Source organism: Rattus norvegicus, chromosome 7 (assembly GCF_036323735.1).
Source record: "Rattus norvegicus strain BN/NHsdMcwi chromosome 7, GRCr8, whole genome shotgun sequence".
Lineage (NCBI taxonomy): Eukaryota > Metazoa > Chordata > Mammalia > Rodentia > Muridae > Rattus > Rattus norvegicus.
In genome coordinates this window covers 27,132,530-27,146,391 of record NC_086025.1, presented here as the reverse complement: position 1 = coordinate 27,146,391, position 13,862 = coordinate 27,132,530, and the positions used below count along the sequence as shown (strand labels likewise).

General features: G+C 41.4%; 1 protein-coding gene and 1 pseudogene across 15 annotated transcripts in view; one reads left to right on the top strand and one right to left on the bottom strand.

Annotated features, from left to right (window-relative positions):
* Anks1b (ankyrin repeat and sterile alpha motif domain containing 1B) overlaps window positions 1-13,862 on the bottom strand; it is a 1,165,904-nt gene that overhangs the window by 220,161 nt on the left and 931,881 nt on the right. The gene's annotated exons all lie outside the window — the stretch shown is intronic.
* Snrpn-ps3 (small nuclear ribonucleoprotein polypeptide N, pseudogene 3) lies at window positions 5,167-6,057 on the top strand (annotated as a pseudogene).

Below are 13,862 nucleotides of genomic sequence, written 5' to 3'. Positions count from 1 at the left end.
CTGGCCATGAACTCCTGATGTCCCCCAACTCCCATAACTCCCAAGTGCTAGAATTATAGGTATATGTCACCATATCTGGCTCAAAAAACAACACATTATATCAGAGAATAATTTTAGGGGCTCTGGAGTTAGGCTCACTGGTTCTTTTACTGAAAATATATTTGTTGAGCACAAAGCATCCTATGAGGTGCAGAGAAAACTGAGATTAGCAATGGCTTCACAGACCTCCACTCTAATGACTGCTTATGTTCAGATCCTAACAACCATATCGTCTTGGTTAAGATGGTCACTGACAGAGCTCCAGCCTCCTGATACATTCCAGATTTATGTCTGTTAGAAGAATCAACTGTGGCAATGCCCATAAGTCAGATATTAGTCCTGCTAATCTAAATATTATTTCGCTTGAATCCTGGGCTTAAAAAAAAATCAGATGTAGGCCATACTTATACCATCGGTTTAAGTGGTTGCGAAATGTAATTCAGTAGTTGAAACGCCTCCAACTTCAATGCTTTTAGTCAAGTCTGGGTAGCATTTATTCAAGATATAGCAATGAGCACCTGATGATAGGAATACCATTGCCTGCTTGGTATCATAGAGTCAATATCAAAACCAATACCGTTCCTCATGCTTTCTCAGCATTTGAGATGCATTTGAGATGAACAGCCAAGTGCCTTTCCCTTCAGGGTACTGAGAATAAGGAGAATTGACCTTGTTTGTTTGTTTGTTTTGTTTTGAAAGTCAAGCATAAACTGTTCTAGATTCATACATATTGGGAAAATCACCAAATTTAAGACATGCATTTAAAAATATCAACACTGTTACACGAGAGCCCTCGGATCAGGGGTGTTTAACTGACAGACCTTTTCTTTTGTTTGAAGATGTTTCATTTTTGTTTTGTTGTTAGAAGGCCTCGAGGAGAGGTTATGAGTCCAGTTTGTATACAAGCCTAACTAACTATTGGGCTGTGTGATGGTCCCTGTGTGATCGAATTAGTTGTATCAGAAACCAGTTCTTCCATGTGTTGAAATGAAGGCCCTAAAATTATTACCTGAATTATAGGCTCCTTTATCAAAATGTCCAGAGATTTGTCTAGACTGCTTTGTCATTGTCCCATCCCAGGGAATGCTGGTTTGTTTTAATCTATTAACTCTTGAGGCGGTGTCTGAAGGACAGGCAGAGGAGGCTATGCTGGCTATGAACTGGGCTCATGGTGGGCACTCTGGCTAGTATTAGATGAAAACAAGAGATCATAGTGGAAGTCAGAAAAATCAAGTTTAAGCTGCATCCACAGCCAAGGGAACTCATTAAAAGTGGGAGACGTTAACAGAATCTCAGGGAGTTTAGAACACAGTCAGGAGAACTGCCTGGAAAAAAGTTCTTGTTCTATTTTTCCAAATATATATTGTAATTGGTGTGTATTTATTTATGCAACGATGGGTTTCATAAAGTTACTTTCATATGAATATATACTGTATTGTGACTACGTTCATTCCCCAGACCCTCTTTCTTATCCGAGGATTTAAAATGTCCTTGTATATGCTATAGTTGCAGATGATCCATTACACAGGTGTCTCTAGGGTGGGGACTGACAGGGATTGGATTCTGTAGCGACAGGGAGGGAAAACCATGGCCTGGGACACTGGTTCTCAAGTGTGTTCAGATCAAGATCCCCTTGGCAGCTTTGGAAATGCAAATTCCAGGCCCCACCCAGACACACCAGGGTAGAACCCAGGTTAGTAAGCTCTACATGTGATCCTGCTGTGTGCTTAGTAGGAGAATCATTATTTGAGATTAGTCATATCAGGGACTCCCACTCCCCCCCCCCCAAAAAAAAATCGAGGTAGGGAGAACCACTTCAGGCTGGAAGTCCATTATGACTCCCTTCTGCATTACAGAGAGGAATTAAAACACAGGTAACTCACTCCCCACAAGCACCCCTGCAGAGGAGAGGGGGTCTAACCTTCCATTGCTATCTCCATTGAATTTCATAGGAGGAATCAGAGAGTCAAAGAATGACAGACTTCTGCATTCCAACTGGGACTTGTTTGCAGAGGGCGATCCTGGAAGTCACTGAGACCCTGAGAAGAGACAGATACCCTGGTACCTAGGCACTGAGGTAATTAGAGGGGAAAAGGCTTTCCAGACCAGGGAGGGAGAAATCCCTAAAAAGAAAAAGAACAGAAAATTACTGAAAGTGAAATTTCATTTTCCTTTTTACTTCTAGAAAACAGTGGCTTTTTGGGGGGCGAGTTTCTGATGTGCTGAGAGAATAGAATAGAGGTCCTCGGTAGTTAGTATTCAAGAACATATTCTAATGCTGCGTTGGTTTTCTCGCAGCACCATCCAGCCCCCAGAACATTCTCTGGCAGCACCCACACTCCCCTGTGCTAGGGAATAAACTTGGAACAAGGCTGGCAGGCACAGGAGCCCTCCTCCCGGTGGTGAGGGTTGTGCCTGTGACTAGCTGGACTCTGCCGACTCGGGCTTGTGTGTTAGAGGACGACTCAGGATGGTGTTAGAGGACATCTTTCGGCTTCAGCCAGAGGAACTGAAGTGTCACTGTGGTCTGTGTAAGACCGGGAAGAGGGCCAGGAGCCATAGCCAAGCAGCAGAGGAGGTTCACAGTGCTACTCTACACAGGTTTACTGTGTCGCCGTCTGGCCAATGGGCATAATGAACAAGACTGAAAGCCATCGAAGGTGAACTGCTGTTTATGGGCCAAACACTTTATGGGCATTTTTAAAATTAACTTCAATTAATCTCCTCAGACTCGGACTCCGTACAAACGTTGTCCTTATAAACCAATCGTCAAACCAAAAAAAAATTCCTACGTGTGATTTATATATACGCAACTAAATAGAGATTGCCAACAAAGTCTAAGAGAGTTGATTTTGTGGAACAGAAACTCTCTCCCTCTCTCTCTTCCCCTCCTCTCTTTGCCGACCTTCAGCTCAGAAATCAAATACCATATGAGATTATTGTTTTAAACACAAATCGCGTTTAACAGAGAGTGTCAGGTAAAGCCTCTGGGTTGTAAGCTGGCTACTAATTCCATGCGACTCCAGGCTGTGAAATGCGTTTCTGTGAAGTATTGTGTGCCTAGACCCACGGCCAATACTTGAGCAGACACCGGCGGGCTCAGGGGGAAATGAGATCTCCACACACCGCGTTCCTATTATTAAAGCGAGGCGCTCGGTGACCCAGCCTTGCTCTAACTACAGAGCTAGATTCTCTGAGTTTGCAAAGATGAGATTCTGAGGAGGAAAATGAGAAGCAGGGAATCACTGGCCGGCACAGAACTAGCAATTTGAAGCCTCTACTGGGCCCATTTGGTCCTTATGGTCCCTCTTTTGTTCATCTCGTTCCGGCCTCTGAGAGTCCCCAGGGACTACTTGTCATTCTTTCTCATCCAGTGGCCGATATGTTCAACTATGGCCCTCTGTTCCACTGAAGACTGCTGCTTTCCATGCTAGGAACACATCTCTGTTAGGTCTATTTACTCCCTCAGGTAAGCTCCATCCTTTCTTTATTCTCCACTATATTGTTCTCTAATGACATCATTCATTTTGTTGTTGGCAATATTTTCACACGTTCTCCTCTGGATCTTATATCCTTCTGTGATACCCCTGCTCACTCTCGAATACTGCCGAGTCTCTCTGCCTCTTTTATTTACAGCACAGAAGGGTCGTGAGTCTTGCCAATGACAGGCTGCTCTGGCTTCTCTGGCACCTGGTACATAGCAGACCCTCAATTAATATCTGTTTGATGTGACTATGAATGATATCTGCCCAAAATGAACAAAAATGAATGAGTCCAATGATTTTGGTATAATCTTAGACAAAATTGTGAAATAATAATGTCTACTCCCTTCACGGCATGCAACTTAGTTTTTCTTTAACTGCCTTGAAGAAGGAAAAAGAAGGAAAGAAGGAAAGAGAAAGGAAGAAAGAAAGAAAGAAAGGAAGGAAGGAAAAACTGGTTCACATGAATCAAAACAGGTTCCATAGACTATATAGATAAAAAATGTTCTCTGATTTTGACATCTCATTTTCTAATGCTTGATTGGTTCCTAGATATGCTCACAGATATATCACAGAGTGGCTGGTGATAAAGTACCTTCAAATTGCAACTCGTAATCCTATTCTACCCTTTCTACCCCGAAAGGATGATTATTAAGAGCGGTGCCTTTTGGACAATGTGAAAAATGTCCATCAGCAAGGGTTCTTTAAGAAAGCCCTGAAAGACTGGAGCTTCAGTAAGGGAGATTAGGTCTGAAACCCCACCTCTGCCTCTGTCTGTCTGGATGAAACCGGCTAAGACTTAGTTTCTCTAAACCTCAGCTTTGTATTAGAAACCGAGGATGGTGGTGATGATGATGGTGGTGGTGGTGGTGGTGGTGGTGGTGGTGGTGGTGGTGGTGGTGATGATGATGATGATGATGATGATGATGACAATGACGACGATGATGAGTGTATTGATGGTAGAGCCTGAATTAAAGACAATGTTTCCTGGCTCTGAAGCTCAGGCTCGCAGTAACTATTATCCTTCCACAATTAGATGAGACAATCAGAGCAAAAATGCTTGACATGGAGAAAATATTGTTAAAGCAGCATCAAAAACATGTATGTAAACAAGAACCAGGTCACCTTGTCTCTTCTCAGTCCCTTGAAACCTCAGGTATGACATGCTCCTATGTGTGGATTTCACTGTCAATGTTTTTTGTTTTTCATTATTTTTTATGTGCTTGTGTCTATGTATATGTATGTATATATATTCTTTTCCTTCACATTTATGGGGATCTGCTGAGAAGAACTACTGAACAGCATATGCCAGAGGTCAAAGTCCAGGTCAAATGTAGAAGAACAGCCTCACTGAGCCAAGAGTGTCACTTGTACCCAAGATGTTCTCAAATCCTGTGGTCGATTTCTAGGCAGAACCGAGATAGGCAGTCTTAGCTGAGACACCAAGAAGTAGTTAAAGCAGTATTAGAACGCCAAAGTGGTGAAAGTATAGGAAAACAGGACCCACTGACTGTGAAACTTTAGTCAAGCTCACACTGTGTATGAATAACCTGCATCAAACATTTATTTATAGCCTTCCTCCAAGTATTAAGGATCTTGAGATTTTACTGTTGGGAATGGCTATGGTAGAACAGCAATCATCATTGTGGGAAACAATAGCAAGATGCTGCAGCCCACTGACTATAGACTGAGATGTAGCCTGCAAGATGGAGGAATCTTCATTGTCATCTTTAAGGCTTTTGACAAGCATATGTAGTTAAGCCTCTGTGATTGTGATGAGTCCAGGAAGATCAAGCCGAAGAATGCAAACCAGCCAGAATGTGAAGAAAAACAGGTTTTGGTTCGGGTCTTGCTATGTGGGGAGAAATTGGTTTCCATGACTGTGGAGGGTTCAACTCCTAAAGATACTGGCATTGCTCATGTGCCACTTGCTGGCACTGCAGGTGGCCCTGGGATTGGAAGAGCAGCTGTCAGAGAAGTACCAGTTATTGTACCTATTTTCCAAGCTCCTGCTGGATTAGCAGGCCCTGTCCGAGGAGCTGGAGGCTCATCCCAGCAGATCGGAACTCCACAGGGAAGAGGCACTATAGCAGCTGCTTCTGTTGCTGCTCTAACATTGTCAGAGCCTCAACTCAGTACTCACCAGGGCTTGGAACTCCAGCTTCACCTATAGGCAGAGCAAACCCACCTCCAGGCATTATGGCTCCTCTATCTGGTATGAGACTACCCATGGGTCTACCAATTGGCCTTCCCTGCTGGACACCTATAGGGATTCCCCTTCCAGGAATGAGACCCCCTCTATCAGGAATTAGAGGCCCATATCCCCAAGGAATGCATCCACCAAGGCCCTAAGATACGGTTGATAAATCTCAGGCCTTCTCTTCCCCTACAAAGCTTCTTGTGAAATTGTGTAGCCTGTGAGCTTTTTGGCCCTTCTTACTGACTTAACTATAGATAATGAATACATTGAGTAATTGGAAAACAAACAAACACCAAACCAAACCAAAAGAAAAAAAAAAAAGAAACAAGAAGGGCAACTATGGGGAAACCACTCTAGAAATTCTCTTTGCTTTCCTAAGGAATGTTTAAATTCAAAATTGTCATTGTGGTTGCAAAAATCAGTGCCAGAAATTGGGAAGAGAGAAGACACACAGAACTGTGAAGATGCAGTAAGGGTTCCAGAGAGTCAAGGTGAACTGCTGACATGAATTGGGCAGGTACTACCTGACCAGGCTCACCTGACATTCAGACAGAGGGTAGTGCGGATCTTCAGCTCTCAGAGAGGCTGAGCAGGTAGCTTTAAGTGGCTCTCAGTGAAGGTTCTCCAGGTTCTCAGTCTGCTAGCACCCAGTGAGAGCTTCGTTTGTTCTGAGGCTCAAACGGAAGAGTAAAAAGTCTTTATGGAACATGGCAGCTGCGGTGCTGTCCATTTTCATAGAGTAATCTAGTGGCTCAGTGTAGAGGAGGCCTGCCTAGCTCTTCCTGGAAATTTTAATGTTAGTATGAGTAGATCCTGTAGAAGAGGTATTAGCTGATTCACTATATTACTCTGTGAAAAGGGATAGGACAGGAGTTAAGTTGTATTACACTGAAACAATGACCTTATTCTTTTCTTTCAACTTAGACTTTTTATGGTTTAAGATGAATTTATTCATGGGCCTGGAGAAAGAATGATCTGTGGTCCTCAGAGTCATATCTGGCAAAATTACATCAAGAGGGCATCTCATTCCATACAACTTCTCATGTGATGGGCAGTTGGCTGACAACAACAGGGTTGACTGCATCATGATCTCCAATTATCAGATAAGGATACAGGCTCAGAGTAAACTCCAAGGTCAGAACATTGTCCAAGTTGGTAAGAGATGTCAAGTTGGTCTGAGACACAAGTCCCTGGCTTCTGGCTCTACATTCTAGTCCATGTTAACTATGCATACATTTATGCAAGAAGAAAGTATTTTGAAAATGTCATTCTGGCTATCTGAAGGTGATGAAGACAAGGACCAAAGACAATGATTTCATAAATGGGAATCTAGACTTGCCAATGAATGTTGTTAATGTCACAGAGGAGGACGTATATACCCAAAGGAATAGGAACATTAAATGGGTACCTCACTTAATGTTAAGTTTTGCTTGATATGACTGGGCCCTGGCATGCAGCATAGACTCCATTTGTAACATGATCAGGTGATCTCTGGGGATTCCATGTCAGTTTTAGCATATGTCGAGATTAAGGATAGCTGTTGCATATTCCACACCATGGTAGCAAAGTTACAGAAGAATTTGGGACTTCTTGTTTTAGCTTGGAAAGGAAATGCGTGGTAGTAAAAGTTGGAAACAGACCTCTACATTTCTTGACACCCATTCTTTTTTGTTGATAACGTGAATGTCTGTAAGGTATTTAAAACTCATATCTAGCAAAAGTGAGTGAAACAACTTTTACTGGTTATTGAATATTTACCAGATGCCCTCATGCTTTTTTCAAACCTCTTCAACCCTTTGAGAAATCTCTTATTCTGTCTTTCCTTTTTTTCCCCCTTTGAAGCTGCCACAACAGAAGACAGGAGTTGGCTGGCAGGGGATATGAGTAGTGTAGGAAATCCATAGTTATATTTGAAGATATTTCCACTTGCATCTTTCTCAAGGCAACTCATGATAAACCAGTAATAGTTCGTTGGTAGAACAGAGTCTTTGTAAATTAAGTTGACCAGTGTTTTTATTTGAAGAAAGTACCTTTAATCTTGGAGTTTTTTCAAACAAACTTTGTAGATTATCTACAAATTATATAGCTTAATCTGGCTCGAGCTTCCTTATGTAGTCCAGACTGTCCTTGATTTTGTGATTCTCCTGCATCAGCCTTCTAAGTGCTGAGATTATAGGACTTGCCACCACATATGGCTCAATTTAGGAAAACGGAAAGAGCTCATCTCAGGCCCTCAGAGCCAGCAACAGAATGAAGAGAAGCAGCCATGCCTCCTAAGTGCCACCTCAGGGCTATTTCTGTCAGGTAGGAGCTGACATGGGTATTAGGAACACAGACATTAGAACCACTCTATCCATCTTCCCATTCTGTCTGGATGACTGAGGTGAAATTGCCTCACTTCTCTGGAACATGATTTTTGTCAGATGTTAAATGAAGATATTAGTATGTGATGAGGTTGACTAAATGAGTTAATACTTGAAAAGGGCTCAGAGCCAAGATTGTCCCATAATGAACACTTGATGAGTTGCTATTCTTGTTCCCATAATGCCTTTTGAGAGCCAAGTCCAGTGTAGGAATTCCCAGAGGGACAAATTGAAGAAGACTTACTATAAACAACATAGAAAGGTAACCTTTAAGAGAACTGTGAAGCCCATATCTTTTCAGAGATAATGTGGAGTAGAACATGGTTCAGATTAAATCCCACAGAGACTCAAGGAACTATGGGGGCTGGAGGAGACCGGCATAGGCTGATGTTGGAGAGAAGGAGAAGTCAGGGAGAGACCACAGTCACCCTATAGTGTTAACTAAAGGGAGCATTCTATGCCAAACCAGGACAACTACTCCCCTGCCTCCCTGTCTTAAACTCACCAAACACCTTCAGAATCACTTCTGTGTGCTCTACTCTGCTGTAATGGTATGGAGGGGATGTAGATGTGTAATACCGTTATGACTCTAATGAAGAAATTATTATTATTATTATTATTATTATTATTATTATTTTAGAGAAAACAGTGTCTTGGCTCTGAGGTGTTGGCCCTTGAACAGAGACCCAAGAGAAAGAATGTTCCAGGCAGAGACAGACACCAACCTGCATGGAGAGAGGAGACAATGGAAGGCTATGATGGAGTCTAGCATGTTTGGAATGACAATACGGGAGAGTGGGCAGGGACTGGTCACATGACAATCATAAAGCGAGATTTGGACCCCACAAAAGGAAGCCTCATGAGTCTACAGCCATGTGCTGAAGTTATGCTGGGTCATCTACCTTGACGACACCCTTAACAACCATATCTTAGCATGAGTAAATGAAGGGCAGAGTTAGAAGAATGTGGGCTAGTCAACTTGTATTCTTAATGTGAAAAATCACAGTGACTCTGAAAAACGAAGAAAATATACTTAATATGCTCAAATACCTGGATTTATATCATGTAAATAACACAGTTAAACATAGTATTTAATTCAAGTTGAGGAGCTCATTCCTGAGGCAAAAGCCTGGCAGTGGGCATAGGTAGGGACTTAGACAGGGAACTTTAGACAGCTACTGCCCAGAGGCATAGTTGGTAGGACTGGGACTGGAGAATCGAACCTAGATTCTGTAGATCCTGGGGAAATCTCATTTATCTCCCCTCATTTGGCTTCAAAAGAAGATGCTTAAGGTAGACCTTCTAGAAGTGAAAGATAATCAGTCAAGTAAAGCATAGGACATAGCAGGCTGGGACTCCACTTGATTTGGGCTATGCACAAAAATAATGCAGTCAGCAGCCTGAGACCCTTACCTCACTAAGTGTACACACACACACACACACACACACACACACACACACACACACACACACAAACACAAACACACACACACACCTGCATCAAGCTGCTGGGATACCTACTTTTACCAATAGCAATAGTGACTCCTCACAGCAACCCCATGATAATGATCCATTTCTAGTTAGCCACGTCCGGGAATGTATCTTGAATTGAAGCCAGGTGGGCTGATCAGGCCCATTTTGATGACACGTGCAGCATTACAAATTGTCCGGAACATACTTTTAGGGTCAATCCTCTGTTTACCGTCTTACGCCTTATACATAATTGGACATGTATATGATTAAGATCAGATGCATTGTGGTAAGAGGCATGAACGGTAGAAAAGAGGTTATATAAGTTGGAATTGAGAACCACCCTCATTATACTGATGCTTTTAGCAACCAAAGACCTTCTCTTGAGCCGAATTACAGAAAGCCTTATGCAATAATTGGGACTCTTGAGTGTTCTTGCTCTTGTGTCCCACTGTCTCTCTCGACAATATGGCAGACAGTTTCCGATCTGAGCTATCGCTTCACATTTGAACTGTTTCCTTGCTGGTTTGCAAATCCGTATCTAGTCATTATTTTACTTCCTTGACTAAGAAATCAAGAACCTGGAAACAAGGGGACCAGACCTCCATCACCAGTAACCAAAATCACAGAAAGGTATCAGGTATTCTAAGTCGAAGGGGGATTGTGTGCAAGACAGAAGAAAAAAAAAAACAATGTATAGGTGTTTTCTACTCATAACATTACTCAGCAGACAGACACACCCACCAAGCTGTACCCATTGGAAGAAGAGAGACTTCTCTGACAAGTTTAGGTAAAAAAACAAACGAACAAAAACAAAAAGTCGGGCTAGGAGAGACACACATCAGATAAAGACTAGAACGCCACAAAATCCCACTAGTCAAAAATGCACACAACTCAGGAAAAGAGTTACTGTAGAAATGGAGTAAGTTACAAGTGGTTCCATCACAGTTCTGGGGTTAAAAACAGCAGAGCACAACTCCACCAATGTTTCGATCAGAAAATACTTGCTCATATGTAATGAGAGACTATTGTATTTCTTTTCTTTCTCTTCTCTCCTTTTCTTTCTCCGAATTAATGACCAGATCTGTTAAATTATGGTCATGTCAGGGATTTCTGGGAGATGAATTACAAATGCCACCAATGGAAAATATTGACGTTTCTCAAGCAATCAATGAGAATGCAGTAGCCTGTAAGGCATGTTCAGCTGCCAATAATACAACGGAGCTGACGTAAGCAGAAGATCCAGCGTTGTTGGCAGTTCTCAGTCTATGCTCGCCGATACACAATAGAATTCTAGTGGTAGAGATGGGGCGTGAGCGAGTTTAGTTGTAAAGACTTCGAAATTCTAGCATACCACTAAATTGCTGGTATGTGTTTATCAGCTCAGATCTAAACTTTCAAATCGCCTTTATCAGAAAAAAAAAAAGTCTTGCTCAATCTTTGAAGAGATTTGCATTTCTATGCAAAGATAGAACACAATATCCTTGGCTGAGTTATGAAAGTCAGCAACATTTTGTGGTATATGATTAGCACATCCCGAAAGCAACAGTTCTAGAAAATTTAAATTTAGCCAGGAAAAACCAAAGGCATCTATCTATTCATATGTAGGCATGGGAATGTAAGCTTCACTGTGGTGCTTAAATGTCACATTTTATCATGAAAATCCTAAGAGGCGGGATCACTGGATTCTGATTTCACATTTCAAAACCAAATATTAAAAAAGTACACTGGTCTATAGTTAGCAAAATAACTGTATCTGGTCAAATAAAATGGTTGTTAGGGAAAAAGAGCTTTTCTTTTCTTTAAGGCTAAGTAAGTGTCTTAGTCAGGGTTTCTATTCCTGCACAAACATCATGACCAAGAAGCAAGTTGGGGAGGAAAGGGTTTATTCAGCTTACACTTCCTGATTGCTGTTCATCACCAAAGGAAGTCAGGACTGGAACTCAAGCAGGTCAGGAAGCAGGAGCTGATGCAGAGGCCATGGAGGGATGTTACTTACTGGCTTGCTTCCCCTGGCTTGCTCAGCTTGCTTTCTTATAGAACCCAGGACTACCAGCCCAGGGTCGGCACCACCCACAATGGGCTGGGTCCTCCCCCTTGATCACTAGTTGAGAAAATGCCTTACAGCTGGGTCTCATGGAGGCATTTCCACAACTGAGGCTCCTTTCTCTGTGATGACTCCAGCTTGTGTCAAGTTGACACCCAAAACCAGCCAGTAAAGTAGGATATAATTCTTACCTGATATTCTAGGCCAGTAGAGACTAGAGAATCCAAATGCAGAAAGCTTTCATGTCAGACTTAATCTTTGAATTTTCAAAATAAAATTTAAATATTGAGCATAAAATGTGTTCTTTGTATTAGTAGTCAGTCGTCCTTGTTGACAGCTTAGGAAAGAACTGCCTAGGCTGTTATCTGGCTCACTGGCTCTCAATCTTTCTAATGCTGGAACCCCTTCAATACAGTTCCTCATGCAGTGGCTGTCAACCACAAAATTATTTCTGTTTCTACGTTCTGTTTTCTACTGTTATCTGAGTTTTCCTATGATCTTAGGTGCCTGTGAAAGGGTCATTTCTGTCTCCAAGGCGTCACAGCCCACAGTTTAAGAAATGCCTGAACAGAGTGACTTAGATTCAGTAATATTTAAGTTGTAATCAGGGGAGGGCGGCAATGGGGGTAGGATGGGGAGGGGAACACCCATATAGAAGGGGAGGGGGAGGGGCTAGGGGGATGTTGGCCCGGAAACCGGGAAAGGGAATAACAATCGAAATGTAAATAAGAAATACCCAAGTTAATAAAGATGGGAAAATATAAATATATTTATTGAATAAAAAAAAAAAAGAGAAGCTTACCAATTAGGTTATACTATGGAGTATGAGCTATCAAATACCTATAAAGTGTTTAAGGCTCATGCCCCAAAAAGTACAGTCCAACTTCATCTAATCCATATATGTATCTTACATTTAAAGTAGGTTTTTTCACAGCACAGAGTTGAGTATTCCTTTTAATTGCTTTCCTTCAATGTTTGTTTTCTGTGTTGGGGCTCAAACCCATGCTCTTGTCATGCTAGGCACGTGTTCTATGCAGCTAGACCCTGACACCCCAATATCTGTATTTTAGTTTACATTACTGTAGTTATTTATATGGCTGAGTTTGCATTTTTTTGTTATTTGTTTTCTACTCATTTCTACTCTTGTCCCCTTTCCTTCTTCTGTTTCTGGATTAAGTGTTGGTTTTAATATTCCATTTCGTTTGCACTATTGACTTAATAACTACACTTTTTCCTTTGTCCCAAGGTGTACATATGAACTTTTGGCTTACCATAGCGCACCTGAAATAACGTGGCATACAAGTGTAATGCACCATTCTTAGGACACACAGACTTCTGTTTCCCATCCTTCTTGCTACTGTTAACATTCATTTTACTTCTTTGTCTGATTTTAAAAACAAAACAAAATGACCGTACGATAGCCAGTGTTTTTCTTTAACAGCCAGTAACTTTTAAGGTAACTTTAAGATGATATAGAGTATTTTATATGTATTCATATATTTACCATTACTGAGACTTGTCTCGGCAGATTTAAATTTCCACCTGGCATAATTTCCTTTCTTACAAAATGGATCTGCTACGGTCAGTTATCTTGGCCTTTTCTTGTTGTTGCATTAGAAGAGTGGTTTGCTTCACTTTTGTTTTTGAAGGATATTTTCGTGAAATATTGGACCTTAATGGAAAGGGTTTTGTTATTGTTTTGCTTGTTTTTTTTAAACATAATAGATTTTAAAGACGTTGCTTCTTTCCTCTGTTTTTCATAGCTAATGTCCACAAGTGTGCAGAATTTCTCTCTTTGCTTTTTTATATGTCTTTCTTCTCAGGATGTTTTTGGAGGCTCTTTTTGGTGGTGTAATTTCATTATGCTGTGCTTGGTGTTAGTTCTCTCTCTCTCTCTCTCTCTCTCTCTCTCTCTCTCTGTGTGTGTGTGTGTGTGTGTGTGTGTGTGTGTGTGTGTGTGTATCCCCTTAGGGCTTGTTGGATTTCTTGGATCTGTATACTTACAACCCCAATATCTAATTTAGAAAACCTGGTGGCCATTATTTCTTTAAATACAATCCACATATTTTTGACATATGCACTATTCTCATTAATACTTATATCAAATTTCTTGATATTATCCCATAGGTCACTGCACTGCTATTACGTTTTTCATTCTTTTATCTTTGCTTCATTTTGGATGATTCTACCCCTCTTCTTTCAAGTTCTCAAACGTCTTTCTGAACTAAAATAGAACTAAAAATATGTGTCTACAATTCACA